The following is an 11,637-nucleotide window of genomic DNA, read 5'->3' on the forward strand; positions in this document are numbered from 1 at the left end:
ATTTGTCGTTTTACAAGGTCTTTAGCCTTCTGTGGTGCCTCACAAAACTATAAGCCCCAGGATTCTGTAGGATGGAGTCAGGGCAGTTAAAGTGGTGTCAGACTGCATTATTTCTGCAGTGTAAATGGACCCACTTTCAGGTGAAGATTGCCAAGGTGGAGTGGTGCATGGGAGCCAGCATGATGTAGTGAGTTGAATGCTGAATTACAGTTCTGGAGACCAGGGTTCAAATCCCCACTTGGCCACAGAAACCCGCTGGGTGAATTTTGGAAACTTAGTCTCTCAGCCTCTGAGAAAGGCCAAGACAAACTTCCTCTGAACAAATCTTGCCAAGAAAACCTAATGTTGAAAAAACTTCCAAAGAAGGCGACTCCACCAAAACCTCCAAGGAAGTGTGTTCCACTGTTGAACAGCTCTTACTGTCAGGAAGTTCCTCCTAATGTTGAGGTGGAATCTCTTTTCCTGTAGCTTGCATCCATTGTCCATGTCCTATTCTCTGGAGCAGCAGAAAACAAGTTTGCTCTTTTCTCAACATGACACCCCTTCAAATATTTAAGCAGGGCTATCATATCACCTCTTAACTTTCTCCAGGTTAAACACATCCAGCTCCCTAAGTCGTATCCTCATAGGGCACGCGGTTACCAGACCTTTCACCATTTTGGTGGCCCTCCTCTGGACATGCTCCAGCTTCTCAATATCCTTTTTGAATTGAGGTGCCCAGAAGTAGACACAGTATTCTGGGTGAAGCCTGACCAAAGCAGAACAGAGTGGCACTACTACTTCCCTTGATCTTCTTAACAGTAACTTTCTACTCCATGATCTATGTTATTGAGATATTTTTGTCCCTGGGACTAAGTGGGTGGAAGACCATGTCACTTTATTGACATGTTTCAAATAATTCCCCTCGTGGCCCCTGCCCACATCTTGCTTTGACAGGATTCCTGAGAGGGTGAATGTGCCCGGTTGCAGATGGCACCTCAGACTGACTCAACATCATGACGGAGGTGAAACCATCCAGCCCCAATTCGCCTCGCCAAAAGAACTCTCCCACACAAACTCCCATCTGTCCTAGGACTGGCAACGTCCGCATTGGCCTTCTTGAGTGCCAAGGTTGCCATTCTGTAGAAAAATATGTCAGGAGAACTCAGCGTCTACCCTAGTTGGGAAGTTCCTTGAAGCCACCTTTTCCAAAGCTGGGTTGAGACTGCTCTACTTTTGTTACCTGGATGAGATCATTCCTCCAATTGTAAGAATTGTGCTCTCCCCTAAAATGGTCCTTCAGCCCCCACATTTCTAGCATTGCATGAACTTAAAACTTTAGCTGAGCATTTAGAAATATGGCTGAGCCATCCAAAGACAGGCCCAGGCAAAGCAAGCAAGGAAATGTGAACACAGCGAATGCAAGAATTCTAGAGATTTACAATGATCAATGTTTTGTGTGCTGGCATCCTAGAAATGAGAGAAATGGAAAATTTCATTGAGGAAGCAGGATTGGTGTTTGGGAGGACAATGTCCTACCTTTGTCCCTCTCTGTCATTAGACCTCTAGGATCAGATATATGTGTGTGTTGCACTCTTTCAGCCTCAGAGGAAGGCAAGGGCAAACCTCTTATGAACAAATCATGCCAATAAAACCCTTGCTAGGTTTGCCATAGGATTGCCATATGTCCAAAATGACTTGAAGGCACACAACAACAAGGAAGAGGAGAAGAGGGAGCAAAATCTTGCCCTTCTCAGTAAAATCAGGCAAAAGCAAACTCCTGCAGCCTCTCCTAGCTCATCTATTCTTCCTCATTTGTAACTTTTAGCATCTTGACCACATGGTGATGTTGCATGGATGCATATGTCCCAGTTTTCATCTGTGAAATGCTGCTGTGGTGTAGTGGTTTGAGTGTTGGACTGTGGACTTTATCATATGGGGAAAATGGAGGGTTTAAACAGCGATTATCCCATGAAAATCACACAATTGCGATTAACATTTTCACACGTCGTCGCAATTAAAGTGCCATTATACCATGAATGATTTGTTGCTGTTTATTGCCTGTTTATTCCTGGGATAATGGCTCTTTAATCACAAAGTCGTGTGAAAATGTTAATCATGATTGCATGATTTTCATGGGATAACTGCTGTTTAACACCCCCCTCCCCTAATTTTCCCCACGTAACAAAGTCCAATGACTCTGGAGACCAGGGTTCGAATCCTGGTTTGGCCGTGTAAACACACTTGGTGACCTTGAGCAAATCACATTCTCTCAGCGTCAGAGGATGGCAATGGCAAACCCGATCTGAAGAAACGTGCCAAGAAAACCCAGTGATAGGTTTGCTCTAGGGTCACCGTAAGGCAGAAATGACTTGAAGGCCCATAATGCACACATGCTGGTCTATCATTCCTTTCCATTAAGACCTGTCTAAAGAAATGTTCCTCCTTTGCTTTTGACATTTGCAGAACAACTATGGCCCCACAGAAAGGAAAAGCATTTTGAAAAGGCTAAGGGAATGAGACCCCTGCTCTTCTAAGTCACTCCTCATTAAGTTTTGCATACTGTGTTTTAATTTTTGGGCACAGCTCCACTCCTGCACTGCCCCCAGCTGCTTCTCCTTGGATGCTCCAAACCATCATGCGGAGCAGTTCCCAATGGAAGAGATGTCCCAGGCCTGACACCAGCGGGAAGTGACCCCAGGAACGTGGAATGAATATGCAAAGGGGAATCTTGCAAACGAGAAACACGTCAGCAACACCCTCCTTCATGGTCACCCAGGAAGAGGAGCACAGCAGAAGCCTTTCAGCTTTTGGAAGCAATTATGAAAGTTAATCTTCATTGTTCAATTAGTGGAAAAGGAGAAGTGGAGGGGGGGGGGTTGGAAGAATGCAAAAGGAGAGGCAACTTAGTGCAAGCAAAAGGAACCAAACAAACACATCCATGAGGCTGGTTGTCTTTGGGCTTGTTGCAGAGGACATAAAACAAGAGATCAGGCAATGGAGGAAAGATGAGCAAAGAAATCTGGGGGAACTAGGTACAAAAGAAGAGAGAATAGGGTAAACCAGTTTTTCTATGCATCCTATTGGTCATAATTGATCAAATCATAGTGTTGGAAGGGGGCTCATGGGCCATCCAATCCCCTGTTCAGTGCAGGACCACCAGGTAATGTATGAATGGGGGACTGCAGTCAAGAAATCAGAAGAAAACTAAGAACGGGGAGGGCAGTTAATGAAAGAACTAGAAAAGCTCCTAAAGAGTAAAGATAGCCATCTAAGCACAAAAGTTAGAATCGTACAAGCAATTGTGTTCCCCATTGCTATGTATGGATGTGAGAGCTGGCCAGTGGGGTAAATGGACAAAACCAGAATAAATTAATTTGAGATGTGGTGCTGGAGAAGAGTGCTGAGAATACCAGGGATAGCAAAAAAGAACAAATAAATGGGTCCTGGAACAGATCAAGCCAGAAATGTCCTTGAAGACTAAACTGAGGCTGTCGTACTTCATACACATCATGAGAAGGAAGGACTCATTAGAAAAGACAATAATGTTAGGAAAGGTAGAGGGAATTAGAAAGAGAGGAGGACCACATGATAGATGAATGGACTCAATTAAATTGGTCACAGCAGGTACGAATCTACAAGAACTTAGGAGAATAGTGGAAGACAGAGAGTCTTGGAGATGTCACATCCACAGGGTTGCCATGAGTCGAGATCGACTTGAGGATGAGTAACAACAACAACAACAAATGTAGCTGTCCAGCTTCTTTTTGAAGACATCCAGAGAAGGGAACCCATCTCCTCTCTAGGTAATTTGTTCCATTGCTGAACGGCTCATACTGTGAAGACATTCTTTCTCATGTTCTATTTAAATTTACAATCCTGTAGCCTAAAACCAGGCCCTGCCTGCATTGGCCAAGTGCAATGGCTCTGTGAAGATCCAGAGCAACTGGTGTGTTTTAAAAAGCTGGGCTAAGAGGGATAAAACCTAGTTCTGGCACTGAGCATGCTGGCAGTCATCTGATCTGCTTGCACCAGAACTGGGCTTTGGGCTGTGCGTCGTCTGGTCTCCCTGCCGAGGGAACAAAGGCAGGTCATTGTATTTGGCCCATGCAGACAGAGCCTAGGTCTAAAGGTTTTAAGTTACAGGACAGTTGATTTCGATTTGAACCTTAGAAGAAATGTCTTGACAGTCAGAGCAGCTTGGCAATGGAACCTATTGCCTAGAGAGGTGGTGGGTTCTTCTTTTCTGGACGTCTTCAAAAAAAAAGATTGAACAGCTATCTTCTGGGAATGCTTTAGCTGGAGATCCTTCACTAAACAGGGGTTTGGATTAGATGGTCCTTAAATCCCCTTCCAATGGCATGATTCTATGATTCTATGTATGCGCAATGGAATATGCAACAGAAAGTTCAACCCAATGTGCATCCACTCTCTCTCTCTCTCTCTCTCTCTCTGTCTCTCTCTCACACACACACACACACACACAATGATGCTGCAGACACAACCCTACTTGTACAACCTTCAACTAAATTCAGATGTTCTGCGTTGGATAGAAATATCCACCTGCTTCTGTAAAGGAAACATCTTGCCGTTGTGTGCCTTCAAGTCATTTCTGATTTATGGTGATTCTAAGGAGATTATCACACAGTTCTTAAAGAGAAGTGGGATTGTAACTGGAATCACACAACCCTTGGCCAGGCAGTAGGTATCCTATAGTCAGTCTGTGCTTCTGCTGTTGCTTTTAATGAATGGGAAAATCCCATGCATAGCTGTCAATCATGCTGTAAACCCTTTATTGGAGTATGTGCCATAGATCATTCAGGGGTAATTCAGAGAGAAGGGGATTGAAGCCAGTTTCACTGCACCACCATCCCATTCCCAATGAAAGCAAGACTTCTTACTGCTGAGGAGGCAACCATTTCATCTGGTTATGATAGAGGCATGCACCACAGGCATGCACCCTACTTTGTCCCTCCCTGCTTCTGTCCATGAAGAACCAAAACCGCAGATCCCAAATTCACGAATGGGGAGAGATGAATGTACCTCTATTGACGCAGCCTAGAATCACATTGGCCTTTTTAGCTGCTGCATCACACTGTTGACCCATGTTCAACTTATGGTTTACTAGGACTCCTAGATCCCTTTCACATGTCATCTTGTTAATCCACATGTCCCCCATCCTATATCTATGCATTTCATTTTTTCTGCCTAAGTGCAGTACCTTACATTTCTCCATGTTGAAAATCATTTTGTTAGTTTAGCCCATCTTTCTAATCTATTCAGGTCATTTTGAGTTTTGATCATCTCCTCTGTAGTATTAACTACTCTTCCTAATTTCCAGTCATCTGCAAATCTGATAAGCTTATACCACATCCTGACAGAAGGTGTTTAAATTGGCACTATTTAGTTTTCCATCTGTGGCCAAATCTATATAAAATTATATTATCTATACATCCATTTGACTAATATTGCTGTGCCAAGGAGCAGCTGTCAGAGCCACTTGTAAGATGAAGGAACTAATGGACCTTACCCCCGAAATCATGGCTAAACTGTACTTTATGTAATTTAAACATCTTTTTTCAAAACCACACACATACTTTGAAAAACGGCCAAATGACTGTAATACAGTCTTCATCCAAGTAAAAATTTGAACATGCAATGAAAGAGGGGAATTTAAGGTGAAAGAGTGTCATAGTGACCCAGCTACAGCACATTATGCTCACTTGCTTAATGCCCAGGCAGGCAAAATCTCGATCTTTGTGTTCTTCAGGAATATAACTTGTTCAGCCTTTGCAGAGCAGCTCCAAGCAAGACATGGAGAACCTCACATCCCAGAGCCAAATCTGGACCTCGGGCGTTCCTTACGACTCATCCTTGAATTTTGATGGCTCCATCATTTAGTGGTTTCCCATCTGTTAAACATCCCACCTCCTCATTCTATGATTGCATCTACACTGCAGAATTGAAGCAGTTTGATACTGTTTTAACTGCCATGGCACATTACTATGGAATTTTCGGATTTGTAAAATTTGTGAGATTTTTAGCCTTCTCTGTCAAAGAGCTCTGGTGCCATAACAAACTACAGTAGGTCCTCCACAGTCGCTGGGGTTAGGGGCACCGGACCCCCATGAATGTGGATAAACTGCAAATAACCCCCCCCCCCCCCACTATTTTTCTAACATGAGAGAAAACCTCTCTAGGAATCTCTAGGTCGTCCAGCACACTTTTGTGGCTAGAGAAGGGTTTTCTCTAGTAATCTCTAGGTCCTCCAGAGCAACCCTATGGTCAACTTCCAGCAGAGTCACGCTGAAGGACCAAGGTATTCCTAGAGAGAACATATTAATCAAATCTGCAAATAATCAGATCCGCAAAAGCCAAAGCTGCAAATGTCAAGGGCTGACTGTACAGATCCCAGGATTCTATAGTATGGAGCCATGGCAGCTAAAGCATGTCAAACTGCATTATTTCTGCAGTGCAGATGCAGCCTAAGTTTGGAACACCTCTCCTAAGGCTCAGTGGTCAAAGGAAGAGCTTTAAGCCAAAAATGCCTTGGTTCTGGGTCCATCCTTTTGCCTTTGGACTTACTCACCTCTGGAGCTTGCCCCCCAAGTACCTGTCTGCAATTGTATCCAGGGCAAAAGAGATTCTTCAGCTCCACATCTCCATACCCTCCAACATTTCATGGATGAAAACCAGGATTTGTGTGGCCAAGCAACTTTAGAGTGTGGTCAAGATGGCAAAAGATTTTAATGGGGAAATACATATAAGATGAGAGTTGGCAGCAGTTTGCTTTTGGCCTGAGTTGACAAAGGGCAAGATTCTGCCCTTCCTCTCCTCTTTTCCCCTGATCGTAGAGTGCAAACTACCATTTAGAACCTGTTTTGCCGCAACTGATGAAACCTGAGGGCAAGGGGGAAAGTAGGAATGGAAGAAAGAAACTGGGATTTTTACAAGCAACTGAAGAAGTGGGAAAGCAGAGGTTTAATGAGGATTGTTCCGGCAAAACTGGGACTTTTGGTGGGTATGCATCTCAGCGATCCAGCTCAAGTCATAGGCCCAGGTCCTGGGATCTTAGTTTACAAATAGCTTAAAAGAATGGAGAATTGCTTCCAGTAAAAGCAGACAAGCCCTCCCAGATGGACTTGACTCAAGGCCCTTTCACACTACAGTTACGGACATATGATTTCACTTTAACTGCTATGGCACCATGCTATAGGAATCCTGGGTTTCGTACTTTGGTGAGGCATTACAGCTGAGTCTGCTAAATACTTCTTCTTAAATGGAAAATCCTAGCATTTCATAATAGGGATCCATTGCAGTTAAAGTGGAATCACTAAAATTGTATACGGTGAAAGGATCCCAAGCCCATCCCCTCTCTTTTATTTATATGTATCTGTAATTTGTATAAGAGAGCCAGCATTTTGTAGTGGTTTGTTGGATGAAGACTCCCAGAGAGCAGGGTTCAAATCACTGCTTGGGTACAGGAATCCAATGGATGACCTTGGGCAAGCCACATTCTCTCAGCCTCAGAAAAAGGCAATGGCAAACCCCTCCAAACAGTATACCATACTGGTTCTCATGGTATCAAATTGCTATAAGTGTGTAGCATAAAACAGACTTAAAAGTCTGTAGCAAAAGCAACTAGAACTTTGTGGAATCGTAAAGCCTTACAGATTTCTTTTTATCAATAGAGTCCATCTCAGAGATGGATTAAACATCGTCTTGAAAGTTGTGAAACTCTGCATGGAGTTACTCATATTCTCTTTCATTTGACTGCAAGAACATCATCCAGTTGCTGGGACACGCTTCACTCATAAACTCCTATCACACAATGCCAAAGCTGTACCTTTCGGCTAGTTGAAATTCCACTTGAACAAATTTCTATTCACCTTATCGGCAATAACTATGCCTTCTGCCTGTTTGAAGAAGTGTACTACTGTATATGTGTCTTAATTGTCTTTTCTGACCCTATGATTAAAAAATAATATAAGCAAAAGGTTTTAAATAACAGTAAATTGTAATTAGTTTCATCCCAATTTCCCATCCCCTTCAGTTCTCAGCAGGGTTTGAATCCGACTCTTATTATATTCTGCAAACAGACAGTAAAATTATGACACTAGACGCTGAGAACATTATTAATATTCTGATTCTTTTAAAAAGTCAGCCACTGTCCCAAGTGTCATTTCGGCAAGGAATGAAAGCATTAAAAGACCAGACCAGGCTTCAGACTACTGTATCTTAAAATTACATTAGCAGGAATTATCCACCCTCAAATGACTCGGTGTCTAGAATGATAATGCAAGAATAAAAGATTAAAATGCAATTACACTCTTTAAAGTCAAGGAAGGTTAATGAAATGTTTTCTGAGTTGAGGAAGATCTGCACAATCCAGCTTGGAATCACTTAGTGAAATCTGCTAACATACCAACTCAGAGGTTAAAGGTAAAAAGCATCATGGGGAGGGCAGTAAAAGGCTGAAGGGTCCAGCAGGAGCATCATCTAAAGGCCGATATGAGCAACCATAGCACTCCGCTTCAAGAAGTGTGCCTAGCATAAGATGCCCAACTTCTCCTAATCTATCAGAGCAGACATTCCCAAACGTAAGTCTATCTGGGGCCCAGTTCTCATGGATTAACTTGCACTGCAGAGATGACACAGACACTGAGAGATCTTTTGCTTGAACACCTCCCCAAATGTGACCAAACCACTGTGGTTTGCTTCCTCTGATCCTCCAAAGTGCTTTAAAATGCAAAAATGGAGGAAAGACAATCTGCCAAAGAGGGAGCTGAAACTGACGTCGCATCTCCAAAATAAGACTACAAGGCAAGTGTATAGTAGAAAAATGCAGGCCTCACTGAAACCTGGTGGGATGAGTCTCATGACTGGAATGTAGTAATAGAAGGATATGACCTTTTTAAGAGAAATAGGCCAAACAGGAAAGAAAGGGGAGTAGCACTGTATGTCAGGGACATTTACACCAGTGAAGAGATCCAGGACATCAATCCTGGAAGCCAGGTGGAGAGCATCTGGATAAAAATTAAAGGGGAGGGAAACAACAAGGATGTTATGGTGGGAGTCTACTACAGACCCCCAAGTCAGATGGAGGAATTGGATGATGCCTTTCTAGAACAGATGACCACAGTCAGAAAAGAGAGATGTAGTAGTGATGGGCGACTTCAACTACCCTGATATTTGTTGGAAGTCAAACTCAGCCAGATCCTCAAGGTCTAGCAAATTCCTCACTTGCCTGGAAGACTATTTCATGGTCCAAAAGGTGGAAGAGGCAACAAGGGGGTCGGCTATTTTGGATCTGATCCTAACCAACAGCAATGAACTGGTTAACGGAGTGCAAGTGGTGGGATCCTTAGGTGGGAGTGACCATGTGCGCCAGGCAGTCAGACAGGAAAGCTGATTTCTATAAACTCCGGGAAATACAGGGGTGATTCTGTAGTCAGGAATACTAAAAAAGAAGGGAGTTCAAGACGGATGGGAGTTTCTCAAAAGGGAGATACTGGAGGCACAAACTAAAACAGTTCCAATGAGGAGGGAAAATGAGAGATGTCTCAAGACTAGGATGGATGATTAAAGAACTTTCAACTGAGCTAAGTTTGAAATGGAACATGTATAAGAAATGGAAAAAGGGGGAAATCACAAAAAAGGAATTCAAAGAAATAGCAGGCATGTGTAGGGTAAAGTCAGAAAAGCTAAAGCGCAGAATGAACTCAGGCTTGCTAGAGAGGTTAAGAACAATAAAAAGGGCTTTTTTGGATACGTCTGCAGCAAAAGGATGAAGAGGGAAACGGTAGGGACACTGCGTGGAGAAGATGGCAAAATGCTAACAGGGGACAGAGAAAAGGCAGAATTGCTCACACCTTCTTTGCCCCAGTCTTCTCACAAAAGGAAAAGTGTGGTCAACCTGAGGATAATGGAGCAGAGGACAGAATAGGGGAATTTCAGCACAGAATAAGTAAGGAGATAGTAGAAGAATACCTTGTTAATCTAAATGAATTTAAGTCTCCGGGACCAGATGAACTACATCCAAGGGTACTAAAAGAACTGGCAAATGTAATATCGGAGCCATTGGCAATCATATTTGAAAACTCCTGGAAAACAGGAGAGATCCCAGCAGACTGGCAGAGGACAAACGTTGTCCCCATCTTCAAAAAGGGGAAAAAGAGGATCCCAACAATTATCGTCCAATTAGTCTGACATCAATACCAGGAAAGATTCTGGAGCAGATCATTAAACAAAGAGTCTGTGAACATCTAGAAGGCAATGCCATAATCACAAAAAGTCAACATGGGTTTCAGAGAAAGAAGTCATGCCAGACAAATCTGATCTCTTTCTTTGATAAAATTACCAGCTTGGTAGATGATGGGAATGCTGTGGATACAGTATATCTTGATTTCAGTAAAGCCTTTGACATGGTTCTCCATGATATTTTTGCAAACAGGCAGGTAAAATGTGGGCTAGAAAATGAAACTGTTAAGTAGTTGTAATTGGTTGACTGGCCAAACCCAAAGAGTGCTCAGCAATGGCTCATCTTCTTCATCTTGGTGAGAAGAGACCAGTGGAGTGTCCAGTGGGGTTCTGTCCTGGGCCCAGTACTATTCAATATCTTTATCAATGACTTGGATGAAAGAACTTGAATAGAGGGCATGCTCATTAAATTTGCAGATGACATCAAATTAGGAGGAACAGCTAATACTCCAGAGGACAGGATCAAAATTAAAAATGATCTTAGTAGGTAGAAAGCTAGGCAAAATCTAACAAAATAATTTCTACATGGAGAAATGTAAGATACTGCACTTAGGGCAGAAAAATGAAATGCACAAATATAGGATAGGGGACACCTGGCTTAACAGCAGTATGTGTAAAAGGGATCTAGGAGTCTAAGTAGACCACAAGTTGAACATGGAACAGTGTGATGTGGCAGCTAAAAGGCCAATGTGATTCTAGGCTGCATTAATAGTAGTGTCTAGAAGACAGAGGGAAGTAATAGTACCATTCTATTCTGCTTTGGTCAGGCCTCACCTGGAATATTGTATCCAGTTCTGGGCAGCACAATTCCAAAAGGATGTTGACAAGCTGCAGCATGTCCAAAGGAGGGTGACTAAAACGGTGAAGGATTTGGAAACCATGCCTTATGAGGAGCGACTTAGGGAGCTGGGTATTTTTACCCTGGAGAAGAGTAAGTTAAGAGGTGATTAGGTAACCCTAGTTAAATATTTGAGGGGGTGTCATATTGAGTATGGAGCAAGTTTGTTTTCTGCTGCTCCAGCGAATAGGACACAGAGCAAAGGATGGTAGTTATAGGAAAAGATTCCACTTAAACATTAAGAGAAACTTCCTGACTGTAAGAGCTGTTTCGACAGCGGAACACTCATCCTAGGGGAGTGGTGGTTTCCTTCTTTGGAGGTCTTTAAAGAGAGGTTGGGTGGCCATTTGTTAGGGCTGCTTTGACTGTGTATTCCTGCATGGCAGGGGATTGGACTGGCTGGCCCTTGGGGTCTCTTCCAACTGTATGATTCTATGATATCTGGTCTAGGGGGTATGGGAAATAATTTGACATTTTAAGCCCAGGAAAGCCCATTTTTCCCCAACAGGAAGTGACCATGAATTCCAGAGATGTCCAGTAATGTGTTGAAAGTGCACCCC

This window comes from Sceloporus occidentalis, unplaced genomic scaffold, assembly GCF_023333645.1.
Source record: "Sceloporus occidentalis isolate IW3139 unplaced genomic scaffold, rSceOcc1.0.p SCAF_5, whole genome shotgun sequence".
NCBI classification, from domain to species: Eukaryota; Metazoa; Chordata; class Lepidosauria; order Squamata; family Phrynosomatidae; genus Sceloporus; species Sceloporus occidentalis.